Here is a 17,799-nt window from a genome sequence, read left to right as displayed (position 1 = left end):
CTTCTGTCTTTCGTGTTTAATAGATTATGTTGATGCCAGTATGGTCTTCAGTCCGAAAACAGGTTTGCTGCAGCTATCCACGATAATGCATCCGTTGAAAACCTCTCCTTGTCTGAATACCTAGTGCAACTTACGTTCAGTTCAATCCGCCTTCTTGCCTTGGTCTCCCTGTACAGTTTTTATCTTACTCTCGTCGCCCATACTTCCTTCTGTTGACGATCCCTTGGTGACTCAAGGTGTGTGCTATCAAGAGATCCCTTTTCTTAGTCAACTTGTGCCAGAAATTTCTTTTTTTCCCAAATAGATTCAGTACCACGTCATTCGTTACTCGATCTATCCACATAACCATCAGCATTCGTCTCCAGTATCAGATTTCAAAAGGGCTGAATTCACTTCTTGTCTTAACTGTCTATTGTCAAGTTTCACTTCTTTACAAAGCTATAATCCAGATAAATGGGTTTAGAAAAGACTTTCTAAAGTTTCTGTTTACGTTATATGGTAACAAATCCTTGCCGGAATTTTACACACCCTCTAATCTTCCCATCATCAATTATTTTGTTGTCCAGCTATCAAAATTCTTCAACTACGTTTAGTGTCTCATTTCCTAATCTAATTTTCTGAGAATCGCCTGATTTAAGTCGACTACATTCCATTACGCCAGTTTTACTCTTTTTAATGCTCACCATATACCCTATTTTCTCTCCGTTCTGCTGTTCCTCTGTGACAGAATTCAAATTCCTTCGACAAGCCTAAAAGTTTTTACTTCTACTGCCTGAACTTTAATTTCCCTTCCAACTTTTTCTCTGGTTTCCTTCATTGCTTGCTCAATGTACAGGTTGAATAGCATCAGGGTTAGGGTACACCTCAATCAAATTCCCAGCTCAAATTTTGATTCACGTCCTTTGATTCATTTGATTTTAGTCTTCTTTCCGTTCAAGTCAGTTGGACACGTAAATATAAACACAAATGTCGTGGCTTTAACTAGCAGTAGTCTCATAAATATGATTAACAGTTCTGGCATGTAATAGTTGTTCAACAGCGCGACAGAGGCCAACATAAGCCTCAGCTTCAGTAATCGACTATATTGTTTCAAGTATTACAGGTTCTACGTACGACAGAGATTGGACTCCCAGATCCTTGCTGCCAACTAATAATCTGCATTGGATAAGCTCACCAGACCTCAGGCCTACAAAAGACCTCTTTCAGAACCCAAAGTTTTCACCCAGTCTCCTCCGCCGATCCCACACTTCCCTCCATTGTTGAGATAAATTGCTTACAGAAAAAAAAATTCTGTAAGTTCTATGTAATATTCAAACAAAACTTCGAGCAGTCATTACCAAAAGTACTCACATCGGTAATAATGCTTAGTGAAAACATGTGGATAACAGCAAGAACACGAAAGTTCTCCCAGAGCAATAAATATTCCACATTCACAAGAAAAACCGATTGAGAGCCAGAGTTCCCAAATTATCATCAAAGATTCAAAACTAGTTACAGAAAGGTGTTGCTTGCCTCAAAAACCTCATTAAATGAGGAAAAGAATTCTGCAATTAAATCAACGCAGTCTGGAAGCTTGTAAAAAGAGAAAAAGTAAAACAGAAAGGGATGACAATAATTTACATATAAAAGACGGGGGTTCGTCGATAAATAGTCCGTAGAAACTAGCTAGTATTGTGAAAAAATAATTTTCAGGTGTAGCAGACAAACTAGAACGAAAATCCCAAAAATCAAGCGTTATTGCAGTAATAATTATATGGTACGTTTAGTGATGTTGTTATCCACCGCCGGCTATTGTGGCCGAGTGGTTCTAGGCGCTTTAGTCTGGAACCTCGCTATCGCTACGGTCGCAGGTTCGAATCCTGCCTCGGGCGTGGATGTGTGTGGTGTCCTTAGGTTAGCTAGGTTTAAGTAGTTCGAAGTTCTAGGAGACTGATGACCTCAGATGTTAAGTCCCATAGTGCTCAGAGCCATTTAACCATTTGTTATCCAGCACAGAGCATGAAGTCAGTAAAACAGTACAAAAATTAAAAACTAAGAAGTCAGCGGGTGCAGATCAAGGGTCAGTCTGTGTTCCTAAAGAATGCTTAGGTATTATACGAGCCCCATTAACTGTCATAATAAATGAGGTTTTCTGCTCATGTAACGTTTCAGACTAACTGAAATAGGCAAGAGTAGTGCGCTACTATAAAAAAAATGCAGAAAGTATAAGAAACTACAGTCCCATTTCTCTGTTGTATTTATTCTCATAAATAATAGAACCTCTAATGAAAAACAGACTAGTGAACTACTTGAATAAGTATAGTCTCCACGGCGATCAGTTTCAAGAGTAGCGGAAGTACAGAATCAGCCATAGTGGAGTTTGCAAAAGTGATGCTTGATGCACTAGACAAGTATCAATGTGCCACAGGCATACTTTTAGACCTGTCAGAGGCCTCTGATAGTCATAAAATTTGACTAAACAAAATCTAGAAGTATGAAGGATAATAGGAATTAGAGGAACTGATTCCAGCCACTCACAAGGGAACCTCCCCATCGCACCCCCCTCAGATTTAGTTATAAGTTGGCACAGGGTAGGCCTTGAAAAACTGAACACAGATCAATAGAGAAAACAGGAAGAAGTTGTGTGGAACTATGAAAAAAATAAGCAAAATATACAAACTGAGTAGTCCGTGGGCAAGGTAGGCAACATCAAGGACAGCGTCAGCTTACGAGCGCCGTGGTCCCATGGTTAGCGTGAGCAGCTGCGGAACAAGAGATCCTTGGTTCAAATCTTTTGTCGAGTGAAAAGTTTAAGTTTTTATTTTCAGATAATTGTCAAAGTTCAGGCACTCACACATAATCAACTTCGCTCTCCAAAATTCCAGGACATGTTCAGATTTGCTTGGACATATACAGGATTTGACGGTCTACGCATGGAAACATTTGAAAACGTAAAAAACAAATGTTTTGACAGAGCACAGGGAAAACTGTGCGATTGTGAAACTGTTGCATTCATTCGTTGCAGTTTATGTGACAAACTCTTATGTTTTCTGTGGTGTCACCGCTAGACACCACACTTGCTAGGTGGTAACTTAAATCGGCCGCGGTCCTGTAGTACATGTCGGACCCGCGTGTCGCCACTGTGGGATCGCAAACCTAGCGCCACCACAAGGCAGGTCTCGAGAGACTGAGGAGACCTCAGCCCCAGTTGTACGGACAACATAGCTAGCGATTGGACGTGCTAAGCCTTGCTCTCATTTGCCGAGAGATAGACAGTAGAATAGCCCTCTGCTAAGTTAACTGGCGACCACCTAGCAAGGCGCCATTTGTATCAGTGCCTATAGCTTACTAATATTCAAGAGAGATGTATTCCAAGGACTAATTAAAAGTTAAGTAACAAGCATCTACGTACTTTTCTTCTTATTCACTTATAAGTCTCATGTTCCAGACTTCACGCCCGTCTGCGTTAGCATTGCGTGCCCTATCGGCTACAGCATTGTGTCTAGGCTGTATGGTCTAGACACAACATTTTCATCACCTTTTTGGGAGTGATTATCACATCCACAAGAAAACCTAAATCGGGCAAGGTAGAAGAATCTTTTTACCCATTCGCCAAGTGTGCAAGTTAGGTGGGTCGACAACATATTCCTGTCATGTGACGCACATGCCGTCACCAGTGTCGTAAAGAATATATCAGACGTGTTTTCGTGTGCAGGAATCGGTTGACCTGTGACCTTGCGATCAAATGTTTTCCGTTCCTATTGGAGAGGCACGTCCTTTCGTCTAATAATCGCACGGTTTTGCGGTGCGTTCGCAAAGCACAGACACTAAACTTATTACAGTGAACAGAGACGTCAATGAATGAACGGACAGATCGTAACTTTGCGAAAATAAAGAAAGTAAAATTTTCAGTTGAGGGAGGACTCGAACCAACGACCTCTCGTTCTGCAGTTGCCAACTCTAACCACGGGACCACTGTGCTCATTAGCTAACATTGTCCTTGATGTTGCATATCTGGCACATGGACGACTCAGTTTGTATATTTTGCTTATTTTTTCATAGTTCCACACAACTTCTTCCTGTTTTCTCGATTGATCTGTGTTCAGTTTTTCAAGGCCTATCCACTGTGTCAATTTATAACTAAATCTGAGGGGGCTGCGATGGGGAGGTTCCCTTGTCAGAAAAATGGGAACAAAGAGTAGAGATATTAAAGGCTTCAGTTAAAGCAAAATTTTAGTGAAACATTTATCAGATTCCAAGTATGAAAAAAAATGTGTCCCTGGGCAACGTGTGAGCACTTATATTGGTTTTGATATACATTAATGACTTTCCAGAGCCGCGTGGAGTAGCCGCGCGGTCTCAGGCGCCATGTCACGAATTGCGTGGCCCCTCCCGCAGGAGGATCGAGTTCTCCCTCGGGCATGGGTGTGTGTGTTGTTCTTATCATGCGTTAGTGTAAGTTAGTTTAAGCAGTGTGTAAGTCTAGGGACCGATGACCTCAGCAGTTTGGTCCCTTAGGCATTCACACACATTTGAACATTTTTTAACTTTCCAGACTCTGTTAGGTAGAGGGAAATATTAGTTTGGTTGATGATAGCAAAACTGTAATCACATATAAAACACAAAATTACTAGTACAAAAAACAAAGTAATAAACTAGCAACTGAGGGGATTACAGGTCAATAATTCATGAAAAACATCATTCTTGGTGTAAAAATGAGTGATTTCTTCATTTACGTCGTAAAACCAACAGTCATTACCGTTTCACCACCATTTGGTGACCCCAAAAACACTACAGTATTCCAGTGAAAGTATCTGTAGTTACTTGTGTATCATAGGATAATGGTTTCCATTTCTAAAACCATTTGTGAGATACGAGGGATGTTACGAATATTTCATTCTCGCTGTATCGTTTGAGAATGGGAGCGGATATGTCTGCACTACAAAGAATCTATTTCCTCGAAATTTAGATTCAGATCTCCTCCCACGTTTAAAGGAGAATGCATTGTGTTACGACAATTTGCATGCAACTATGTATGAGCTAAAATGCACAAAATTTAAAATCACAGTGGCTCATATTTTTCATTGTAAAGCATACAAATGTTGTATGCTGGGTTACTTAATTATGTAGCATCACAGTAACTATGACTATTAAAGAAACAATAGGCAAATCACCATGGAGCTGATGAATGAGACTACAAGATGTGACGGACTCTTAAATAAATAAGTAAGTAAGCAAACGCAGTCCGAAACGACTTTGAAGGCGCAACGGTAACGGCCCCGTGTCGTCATCAGCCAACGCCACCTAAAAGAGGTTTGTAGCTGAAGTTCTCGTAATTATTCATTCATATAACTTGTCGTTATCTGTGTCAGTGTTAAAGAAACAACAATTATTTTGAAACAAATGTAGTGTAACAGAAGTTTTGTTACAGTGATACACATCCGTTGTTTCACAGCTGATGCCGGCCGGGGTGGCCGAGGTGGTTCTAGGCGCTACAGTCTGGAACCACGTGACCGCTACGGTCGCAGGTTCGAATCCAGCCTCGGGCATGAATGTGTGTGATGTGCTTGGGTTAGTTACGTTTAAGTAGTTCTAAATTCTAGGGGACAGATGACCTCAGCCGTTAAGTTCCATAGTGCTCAGAGCAATTTGAACCTTTTTTTTTAACCCCGTCGTATATATTTTTTTAAATCGTTGAAGAAAGATTGAAGAGCACCCAGCGGTGCGCATGACATTCTGTTTTGCCTTGCAAAAGTTAAATTTTTGTTTGTAGAGAATTTCTGCCAAGGTCGCAAATATGGAAAAAACTGCGATAAAACAGTAGTAAAACATATTTATTCTCATGACAGTTAAAAGCTTTAAAAATAACACACAATTTTTCGACAAAAAATTCAAGACAGCCTGCACACATCACATACATCTATATTCTGTGTTTCTTGGGGCATACGTGACGTACTAAATACAAATTGTTTACAAACCAGCAGAGTTACTGAGAGATGTAATTCTGTATCAGAACAACGGGTATGATTTATAAGGAAACAGAATTATTTACTTCGAATGTTCTTAGAACGGGGTATATGGTAATTTGATACTATTTTCGTGAAACAGAAGGGCTCTACCAGCTAAAAACATACGTCGCCCTATTTGGTGGTCCATTGATTGTGACCGGGCCAAATATCTCACGAAATAAGCATCAAACGAAAAAATTACAAAGAACGAAACTCGTCTAGCTTGAAGGGGGAAACCAGATGGCGCTATGGCTTTTTTTTTACAAAATAGGTACCCCCATTTTTTATTTCATATTCGTGTACTACATAAAGAAATATGAATGTTTTAGTTGGACCACTTTTTTCGCTTTCTGATAGATGGCGCTGTAATAGTCGCAAACGTATAAGTAGGTGCTGTCACGCAACATTCCGCCGGTGCGGACGGTATTTGCTTCGTGATACATTACCCGTGTTAAAATGGACCGTTTACCAATTGCGCAAAAGGTCGATAACGTGTTGATGTATGGCTGTTGTGATCAATATGCCCAACGGGCGTGTGCTATGTATGCTGCTCGGTATCCTGAACGACATCATCCAAGTGTCCGTATCGTTCGCCGGATAGCTGCGTTATTTAAGGAAACAGGAAGTGTTCAGCCACGTGTGAAACGTCAACCACGACCTGCAACAAATGATGATGCCCAAGTAGGTGTTTTAGCTGCTGTCGCGGCTAATCCGCACATCAGTAGCAGACAAATTGCGTGAGAATCGGTAATCTCAAAAACGTCGGTGTTGAAAATGCTATATCAACATCGATTGCACCCGTACCATATTTCTATGCACCAGGAATTGCGTGGCGACGACTTTCAACGTCGTGTACAGTTCTGCCACTGGGCGCAAGAGAAATTACGGGACGATGACAGATTTTTTGCACGCGTTCTATTCAGCGACGAAGCGTCTTTCACCAACTGCGGTAACGTAAACCGGCAAAATATGTACTATAGGGCAACGGAAAATCCACGATGGCTGCGACAAATGGAATATCAGCGAACTTGGCGGGTTAATGTATGGTGCGGCATTAGGGGAGGAAGTATAATTGGCCCCTGGGTGTTGTGTGCTGTCCTTAGGTTAGTAAGGTTTAAGTAGTTCTAAGTTCTAGGGGACTTATGACCACAGCAGTTGAGTCCCATAGTGCTCAGAGCCATTTGAACCATTTTTATAATTGGCCCCCATTTTATCGATGGCAATCTAAATGGTGCAATGTATGCTGATTTCCTGCGTAACGTTCTACCGATGTTACTACAAGAGGTTTCACTGCATGACAGATTGGCGGTGTACTTCCAACATGATGGATGTCCGGCACATAGCTCGCGTCGGTTGAAGCGGTATTGAATAGCATATTTCATGACAGGTGGATTGGTCGTCGTAGCACCATACCATGGCCCGTACGTTCACTGGATCTGACGTCCCCGGATTTCTTTCTGTGGGGAAAGTTGAAGGATATTTGCTATCGTGATCCACCGACAACGCCTCACAACATGCGTCAGCGCATTGTCAATGCATGTGCGTTGATTACGGAAGGCGAAGTACTCGCTGTTGAGAGGAATGTTGTTACACGTACTGCCAAATGCATTGAGGTTGACGGACATCGTTTTGAGCATTTATTGCATTAATGTGGTATTTACAGGTAATCACGCTGTAACAGCATGCGTTCTCAGAAATGATAAGTTCACAAAGGTACATGTATCACATTGGAACAACCGAAATAAAATTTTGAAACGTACCTACTTTCTGTATTTTAATGTAAAAAACCTAGTTGTTGCCAACTGTTCGTCTAAAATTGTGAGCTATATGTTTGTGACTATTACAGCGCCATCTATCACAAAGCAAAAACAGTGGTCCAACGAAAACTTTCGTATTTCTTTATGTACTACACGAATATGTAATAAAAATGGGGGTACCTATTTAAGAAACGCAGTTGGTATCCGTTTGACCTATGGCAGCGCCATCTACCATGCCAACCATAGCGCCATCTGGTTCCCTCTTCAAGCTATACAAGTTTCGCCTTTGTAGTTTTTTCGTTTGACGCTTATTTCGTGAGATATTTGGCGCGGTCACTATCAATCGACCACCCTGTATACACACCGCATTGTCCTATAGTATTTTTCTCCAAGTTCCGAATGCTTATCGTTAGATTGTAGCATTACGGAGATATGAGATATAGAGATTCGAACGCTCGAAATTGGTTATTACCTTTAGTGGAATATAAGAGTCTCATCAACTACAAAGCGTTCCCCCTTCCTGACAACCTCAGTAAGGCCAACCACTTCGCTTCCCACCTTTCCGAGATCTTCTCCATCCCCGATGATCCCCACTTTGATTATTCTCTTTTCCCCACCGTCATGGAACGTGCCGATACCTCAGTCGCTCCACTTGCTCCTAGTCTCCAGTACTTGGGGCAGTTGCCCCCCTCCGACGTCAACACTCCCATCACAGCACAAGACATTAAACTTATCCTCCAGTCCAAACGCAACACGGCCCCTGGTCACGACTGTGTCACCTACCGTCACCTTCGAGAAAGCCCCTATTCCTTCCTGACTGTCCTCGCCCATCTCTATAATGTCGTCCTCTCTACTGGCTTCTACCCTGACCTGTGGAAGACCTCCCGCGTCCTCTTATTCCTCAAACCCAACAAACCCCCTTCTGCCGCCTCTTCCTATCGTCCCATCTGCCTCACCTCCATCTTCAGTAAGGTCTTTGAATCCATCCTCTCCCACCGTATCCATCAGCACCTTGCTCAACACCACCTCCTCCCCCTTACCCAGTGTGGCTTCCGACCCTCCTTCTCTGCTGAAGACCAACTCCTCAACCTAGTTCACCTTCTGTCCCTCCAGCTCAACTCCCGTCGCTCCGCCATTTTTGTTTCCCTTGACCTCCAAAATGCCTATGACCGTGTATGGCATCCCGGTCTCCTCTTTAAACTCCAAACCTACGCCCTGCCTATCAATTTTGTCCGTCTGGTCGCTTCCTTCCTCTCGCACCGTCCTTCCTATGTCACCCTCCACAACACCAACTCCCGTTTCTTTTATCCCACTGCTGGCGTCCCCCAGGTTTCTGTCCTCTCCCCTCTCCTTTATCTCTTGTATACAGCTGATATGCCCAAGCCACCCCTACCAGTCCACCTTCTCCAGTATGCTGATGACACCGCCTTCCTGGCTCTCTATCCTACCCTTCAACGGTCTCAACGTACCCTCCAAACCCACCTTAACCAGTTCACCACTTGGTGTAACCAGTGGTTCCTCCGTCTCAACCCCTCCAAAACCCAGGCAATCATCATAGGCCGCACCACTCGCTCCTTTCGCCTCCATGATTTCTACCTCACCCTTTATGGTCGTCCTATCCAGCTCACCCCCATCCTGAAATGCCTTGGCCTCACCCTCGACCGACACCTCACCTGGACCCCTCATCTCCAGACCATCCAGCAGAAAGCCCATTCCTGCCTCCGCCTTCTGAAACTCCTGTCTGGCCGGACATGGGGATTGCATCCTTCTACCATCCTCCACACCTACAAATCACTCATCCGTCCTATCCTCTGTCATGCCAGCGTTGCCTGGATCTCTGCCCCCACCCGCTTTTACAAGGCCCTCCAAATCCTTGAAGGCCATGCGCTCCGCCTTGCCTTCCGTATCCGCCTTCCTTCCCCCACACGGCTCCTGTATGAACTGATCCCCTTCCCCCGCCTCCTCCTGTTCCTCCAACATCTCCGCATCCTTTAGATTGTTTGCGGGCTTGATCCCCCCCACCCTCTGGTTTCCTCCTTCCTCTCCACCCCCCGCCCGTTGCCGCGCCTCTATCGCTGTATCCCTCCCTCTCTCCACCTCCACACCCTCCATCTCCTTCATCAGGGCAATTTCCAACGCCTCCCCCTCCCGGATGACGAACTTCGCCGTGACATCTACCCTTCCTTCCAACTGTAACCTGGCCTTGTTCCCCCCCTCCCCAGGGCCCCCTTTTTCCTCTTCCCTCCTTCTCCCAGAGCGGATTTTCCTCCATCTCCCCCACCCCTGAGACCCTGCACCCCATACTTGCCTCTTTCCTTCCCACATCCCTGCCTACCTGGCCCTCTTCAGCACGCCCTCCGTTCACCTCCCCCATCTCTTCCCCTCCCTCCCTTCTTCAGGTCTCCCTCATCTCCTTGCGCCTGGCAGATCCTCTGTATTGATCATCATCAGTGTGCCACATCAGTGTTGTGCTTAGTGCTGTTTCTCCTGTGTGTCAAGAGGTGTGATTTTAATTGTGTACTGCCTTGAGGTTCGCCGTCAGTGTTACGTTATGTGCTACGCCATCCGTCGATACCTTTATGCTCCAGTCATACTGTGCCTTGTGTTCTTTTAATCGTCGCAGTGTGTGGCTTTTTGTGTGTGCTACTTTTAAACAGTTTTTTATCTCCATTTTACAGTCACCCGGTTTTTTGTCTATTGCCTTCCATGATGTTCCCCCTTTTTTATATCTATGTTCACCTTATTCTCTCCTTTGCTGTTTTTAAATGTCTTCTATTGTTTTGTTCTATGTCCTTCGGCTGAAGAGCAGCGCATATGCTGCTGCCAGCCCGCCCCGATGGGGAATTGAAATACAATAAAGAAAAAAAAAATACAAAGCGTTAAGACCAGCACTACTCATAATATGAATAATCAATTCGTGTCTTTTGTCAAGTTTTCCTTTGTATATTTCCCATTTCAAACGTTTCTACATTTGGGGGAACGTCTGAGGAACCTGGTAGGCAAAATGCGTGACCATTTCTGCCGATCTATCTTCTAGGGAATGTTACACTTATATGATGTGTCAAATCATGATTTATTTTGTTTATTTATTTGCAACATTCTTCATTGCAATGTTTTTAGTACTGCATTGGATAAGTTCACCAGACGCCGACCTACAAAAGACCTCCTTCTGAACACAGAGGTTTTACTGAGACCCAGGGGCGCAGCCCGTGTGTGTGTCTGTGCGTGTGTGTGTGTGTGTGTGTGTGTGTGTGTGTTTGTGTGTGTGTGTGTGTTTGTGTGGAGTGGAGTGTGATGTTTGAGTTGTATGACGACGACGATGATGATGATGGTGGTGATGATGATGACAGAAGGGGAAGAGTGAACCCCGGTATCGAGACGTACCCTACTCGTCACCAAGGGGGCCATCAAGCTTACAGTCCCCATACGGCTGGCGGATCACCATCAAGAATGTCACTTGCCCTCACTTCCTGATACACTGCGGAGAGGTTTGATTTTTAAACCAGGACATCGAGCCAAAGACAGAGATAATGCTTTTCAAAGGAAAGAATCCAGTCAGATCGAAAATAATAATAAATGAGAAAATTTTGGAACAAGTATCCCACTTAAGTTATCTTTCATATGATATTAGTTTCGACAAAAGCATCGTCAAGAAGGTTCATAAATATCAAGCTATCTGCGGAACAACTGGAATAACTTTGGGAAGAACAACAGGAAAAAAACATGAATAAAATTCTGCAAAGTTATCGCTCTACCTACTCTTGTATATGGTTCACAACGATCGACAGTAACAAGAAAAACTTCGGGGTGAGAAAGAAGAGGAAGTGGGAGAATACAAGGTCTACGTGTCAGGAGTCAAAGCAGGAATAGCACAATGGGGTGTAGGGCTTTACATCAGGAAAGAAATGCAACCCAGCGTAGTTGCAATAAGGTATGTAAACGAACGACTGATGTGGATAGATTTGACAGTGTCTAGCAAGAAAATTAGGATAGTGTCATTGTGAAGGGACAGATAAAGATAATATGGATAGTTTTTATGACGCATTCAGTGATGTAGTTGTTAGAGTAAAGGACAACTCCGCTCATGGGTGATTTTAATGCCAGGATTGGAAATCGAACAGAAGGGTATGAAAAGGTTATGGGTAAATTTGGAGAGGATATGGAAGCCAACAGGAACGGGAAACAGCTCTTGGATTTCTGTGCCAGTATGGGCTTAGTAATGACAAACACCTTTTTTAAACATAAGAACATTCACCGGTATACTTGGGAAGGCAGGGGAACCAGATCTGTCATTGACTATATAATAACAGATCAGGAATTCAGTAAGGCTGTGAGGGACGCAAGTGTATTCAGGGGATTCTTTGATGACACTGATCACTATTTAATCTGCAGTGAAATTGGTATTGTGAGGCCGAAAGTGCAGGAGGTCAGGTCCATATGTAGGAGGATAAGAGTGGAGAAACTTAAGGATAAGGAAATCAGGCACAAGTACATAACAGTGATCTCAGAAAGGTACCAGTTAGTTGAATCCAGTCAATTACAGTAATTGGAAAAGGAATGGACAAGGTACAGGGACACAGTACTAGAAGTGGCTAAAGAATGTCTTGGAACAGTAGTGTGTACAGGTAGGATGAAGCAAACAGCTTGGTGGAATGACACAGTCAAGGCAGCCTGTAAAAGGAAAAAGAAGGCGTATCAAAACTGGCTACATACTAGAACTCAGGTAGACACAGAAAGTTATGTTGAAGAAAGAAACAAAGCAAAACAGATAATTGCAGCATCCAAGAGGAAATCTTGGGAAGACTTTGGAAACAGGTTGGAGACTTTGGGTCAAGCTGCTGGAAAACCATTCTGGAGTGTAATTAGCAGTCCTCGAAAGGGAGGTAAGAAGGAAATGACAAGTATTTTGGACAGGTCAGGAAAACTGCTGGTGAATCCTGCTGATGCCTTGCGCAGATGGAGGGAATAGTTGCTCAATGTAGGTGAAAATACGATCAGTAATGTTTCAGATTCTGATGTACAATGGGATAGGAATGATGATGGAAATAGGATCACAATTGAGGAAGTGGAGAAAATGGTCAATAGATTGCAGTGCAATAAAGCGGCTGGGGTGGATGAAATTAAGTCGGAACTCATCAAATACAGCGGATTGTCAGGTCTTAAGTGGCTACACAGGGTTATTGAAATGGCGTGGGAGTCGGGACAGGTTCCATCAGACTGGACGAAAGCAGTAATCACACCAATCTTTAAACATGGAAACAGAAAAGATTGTAACAACTACAGAGGTATCTCTTTGATTAGTGTTGTGGGAAAAATCTTCTCAGGTATTGTTGAAAGGAAAGTGCGAGTATTAGTTGAGGACAAATTGGATGAAAATCAGTGTGGGTTTAGGCCTCTTAGAGGTTGTCAGGACCAGATCTTTAGCTTACGGCAAATAATGGAGAAGTGTTACGAGTGGAATAGGGAATTGTATCTATGTTTTATAGATCTAGAAAAGGCATATGACAGGGTTCCTAGGAGGAATTTATTGTCTGTTCTACGTGATTATGGAATAGGAGGCAAACTTTTGCAAGCAATTAAAGGTCTTTACAAAGATAGTCAGGCAGCAGTTAGAGTTGACGGTAAATTGAGTCCATGGTTCAGAGTAGTTTCAGGGGTAAGACAAGGCTGCAACCTGTCTCCACTGTTGTTCATATTATTTATGGATCATATGTTGAAAACAGTAGACTGGCTGGGTGAGATTAAGATATGTGAACACAAAATAAGCAGTCTCGCATATGCGGATGACTTAGTTGTGATGGCAGATTCGATTGAAAGTTTGCAAAGTAATATTTCATAGCTAGATCAGAAATGTAAGGACTATGGTTTGAAGATTAGCATCTCCAAAACGAAAGTAATGTCAGTCGGAAGGAGATATAAACGGATTAAGTGCCTAATAGGAGGAACAAAGTTAGAACAGGTGGACGGTTTCAAGTACTTAGGATGCATATTCTCACAGGATGGCAACATAGTGAAAGAACTGGAAGCGAGGTGTAGCAAAGCTAAAGCAGTGAGCGCTCAGCTACGATCTACTCTCTTCTGCAAGAAGGAAGTCAGTACCAAGACTAAGTTATCTGTGCACCGTTCAATCTTTCGATCAACTTTGTTGTATGGAAGTGAAAGCTGGGTGGATTCAGGTTACCTTATCAATAAGGTTGAGGTTACGGATATGAAAGTAGCTAGGACGATTGCAGGTACTAGTAGATGGGAACAATGCGGGAGGGTGTCCACAATGAGGAAATCAAAGAAAAACTGGGAATGAACTCTATAGATGTAACAGTCAGGTCAAACAGGCTTAGATGGTGGGGTCATGTTACACGCATGGGAGAAGCAAGGTTACCCAAGAGACTCATGGGTTCAGCAGTGGAGGGTTCGAGGAATCGGGATAGACCAAGGAGAAGGTACCTGGATTCGGTTAAGAATTATTTTGAAGTAATAGGCTTAACATCAGAAGAGCCACCAATGTTAGCACTGAATAGAGGATCATGGAGGAATTTTATAAGGGGGACTATGCTCCAGACTGAACGATGAAAGGCATAATCAGTCTTAAATGATGATGATGATGAAGATGAGATGAAATTTTAAAATCTTTGCAGTTAATGTCAAGATTGAACAGAACAGAAGGAAATGCAAGGATCGCGATGACATAATTGTAGAAAACAGAGTTCCAAAAAATATAATGAATTATCGGCCGAATGGGAAGAGGGAAATAGGTAGACCTCGTAAGAGAGGCGTGGATGGATGATAAAGATCTCCTTTAAGGAGATGATGATGATGATGATGATGATGACATTGGCGTGGAGTCTTGTGGTAAGGATACGCCAGCGGCTCTCCTTCATTTGCCGACCAAACAACAGTAGTGAAAATTTTTCCACCATTACCTGATGATCAGGATGTGCAGGGGTCACCTCAAGCTGGCAGAACATATCAATTCTCGTAGCCAAAGGAACTTCTTACAGCAACGCTAGAAACTCGTATTCAAGATAGTGTCGGTAACGGCGCCCTGTGCGTCGATGAGGTAATACAATAGGCCCAATAAACTGACTGACTGTCGTACAACATCACACATTTACAGAGAAACATTCTTGAAAGCGTGTCTCCTCAACTGTTACTTCACAGCTTGAACTTCAAAACAAAGTTTATAATCGGCAAATAAATATGAGACCTGGTACCAAGGAAGGCAGAATTGCGTTACGATTGTGGACGGGGCTGTTGCTGTTGGTTAATTTAATTTTCAATCACGTACATTTTATTTGGGAGCAACAACAAATAAAAGGTGACAGTAAATTAAGAAGTGTTTCAACGCTGAAGGCCTTAATGACAACAAATTCAAAAGTGTTTCTCGGCTGAAGGCCCCAATAGTGAAGTCCTGAATAGCAATCTTAAGAACCAGTTAAACTACTTCAACTTGCAATTACAGTTATTAAAATATTTTTAAAAGAACAATCATCAAAATGTCACTTCTGGAATACAATTGTCTAATTAAAATTGTAAGACAAGTAACACTCACGGCTGAAGGCCTTAATGACAACAAATTCAAACTACTTCTCGGCTGAAGACCCCAATAGTAATAATTTAAAAACTGTTTCATGGATGTAGGCCTGACTAACAATCCTTTCAGAACCAGTTAAACATCTTCAAACTTGAAATTACAGTTATTAAAAAAAACTTTTAAAAAATCATCAAATCCGACCAAACCAAGGAGAGAGGGGGGGGGGGGGGGCGGGCGCAGATATTGCTCCAAGGATCGACCTGGGAGAGTCCCTCAGAACACCGCAAGTGATAAGACAGGCAGCTGAGAGTTGCATTCACTTCACGAGATGGTAACTCGGACTAGTGGCAGTTTAAACGCATGACCAATAATCATTTGTCGAATCTAGCTACTGTCCAATGTCCAATGCAACGATGGAATAACACACCGAAGCCGGAACTGGCGGTCACCACTACTGGAGTCTAGTGTTTAGAGCATCCGGAAGCAGAAAGGAACCACTATTACCAGAGTAGGGGGAAAAAACACACCACCCCGCCCACAAATCAAGGAATCTTTGAAAAATGGTTCAAATGGCTCTGAGCACTGTGAGACTTAACTTCTGAGGTCATCAGTCCCCTAGAACTTAGAACTACTTAAACCTAACTAACCTAAGGACATCACACACATCCATGCCCGAGGCAGGGTTCGAACCTGCGACCGTAGTGGTCGCGCGGCTCCAGACTGTAGCGCCTAGAACCGCTCGGTCACTCAGGCCGGCTCAAGGAATCTGTCGAACCACATTACACTAAGCTCCAGGACAGGTAACTGGGGCGTTAACGTCCACTAGGCAGGAAAAATACCACTTGTTGAACTTCACAAATAATAACATACAGAATGCAACAATTAATAATAAGAAGTGGAGGAAGGCTAATTAGGCTCGCCTTCCCCAAACGCTCCACTCGCTGCTCTTCGTCTCGGCGACACTGCGAGCAGCCACACAAGCAAATGGCGAGATCTCACAATGGTGGAGGTTTCACTACTTGAATTAAGGTCCACTCAACTTAAAAATTCCTGGGTCCGGTTGACAACGAGGTTGTACCATTAGCAACTACAGCCCTTTCATCCGGCAGTGCATGCGTGCCGCCAGTGCTCCCGGCATGTTCTCGCGCTGCGCGGACCTGGCTGCTCGTCTGTGCCCAACCGAACTGCCGACTCACACCACTCGGAAATACCACAACGTCGCCCCAAAGCTAGTACCACCGTTACTAGATATCGATAACCGCCGCTGCTGCCACAAGTGGACAGACCACGCTTGCAAACCTAGTGGCGCCAATGAACACAAGAAGACAACCGTAACTATAGCAACCAAACGATGCCAACCTAGCAACGGCACCAACGCGAGCCGCAGCACAGCTCAAAATATGTACCTACTGCAGTAACAATACCACTCCACTCCGTCGACAGGCCACAAGTGGTCCATCGGGACCATCCGACCGCCGTGTCACCCTCGAGGAAGGATGCGGATAGGAGGGACGTGGGGTCAGCTCACCACTCTCCCGGTCGTGATGACGGTATTCTTGACCGAAGCCGCTACTAATCGGTCGAGTAGCTCCTTAATTGGCATCACGAGGCTGAGTGCACCCCGAAAAATGGCAACAGCACATGGCGGCCTGGATGGTCTGCCACCCAAGTGCCGACCACGCCCGACAGCGCTTAACTTCGGTGATCTCACGGGAACCGGTGTATCCACTGCGACAAGGCCGTTGCCCCGCAGTAACAATACACGAAATGAGAACTTATAGAGGCAAAGGTGGAAAAATGGGCCCCTGCTGGTATTATGGGCCCCCTACATATTTGGAAGTACAGGAAACGAATTCTAGCGGAAAGCACATGAACTACTAGAACTAGTTGCCAAACTTTACTGTAGTGTGTGCAGACGTAATAGCTGTCATGTTTTGTGAGTAGTTGTGCTGTGAATTTTTTCGGTCATCAAAAGTTTGAAAGGTTAGTGTTTATTTGAATAAAACTCAAATTTCTAACATGTTATTACTAAAACTAAGGTAAGGTACGTATTTGGCTTGTTGTTGGGATGCCGTTTTACATTAATTAACGTCGGTTGCGAACCAAACTGACCGAAGGCAAAATCGTTTTTCCCAAGATGTCGAGGGTGGATATATGGGCCCCTTTTGCAGCTGGTATTATGGGCCCCGTAAAATCAATCAGATTTTATGCGACCATTTACAAATATTGCTACCCTTTATGTTTCAGATGCCTCGAAGACATCTTGTACCACCAAAAAAATCGAAACGGCAATCGTGGGACAAAGCAAATATGTCAAATGCTATTGTAGCTATTAAAGAGAAAAAAATGGGGTTGAAAAAAGCGGTTAAAGTGTACTCTGTCCCTCGTTCTACACTCTAAAGGCTTTCACGAATCGATAAACCGGTCGAAGAAATAGTTAATATTAAACTGGGCCGTCCACCGGTTTTACCAAAGGGACTTGAGGACAAACTGGTTAAATATCTTCTCATTATGGAATCCAAAT

The 17,799-nt window shown here is 43.6% G+C and overlaps 1 pseudogene; it reads right to left on the bottom strand.

The window, feature by feature from the left end:
• Nucleotides 1–16,904: 16,904 nt before the first annotated feature.
• Nucleotides 16,905–17,022, bottom strand: LOC126237995 (5S ribosomal RNA; annotated as a pseudogene).
• Between the last annotated feature and the right edge of the window lie 777 nt (nt 17,023–17,799).

The sequence above is a fragment of the Schistocerca nitens genome, chromosome 2, assembly GCF_023898315.1.
Source record: "Schistocerca nitens isolate TAMUIC-IGC-003100 chromosome 2, iqSchNite1.1, whole genome shotgun sequence".
In the NCBI taxonomy this organism is placed as follows: domain Eukaryota; kingdom Metazoa; phylum Arthropoda; class Insecta; order Orthoptera; family Acrididae; genus Schistocerca; species Schistocerca nitens.
The sequence above is the reverse complement of the archived record's forward strand: the minus strand, read 5'-3'. Positions and strand labels throughout refer to the sequence as shown.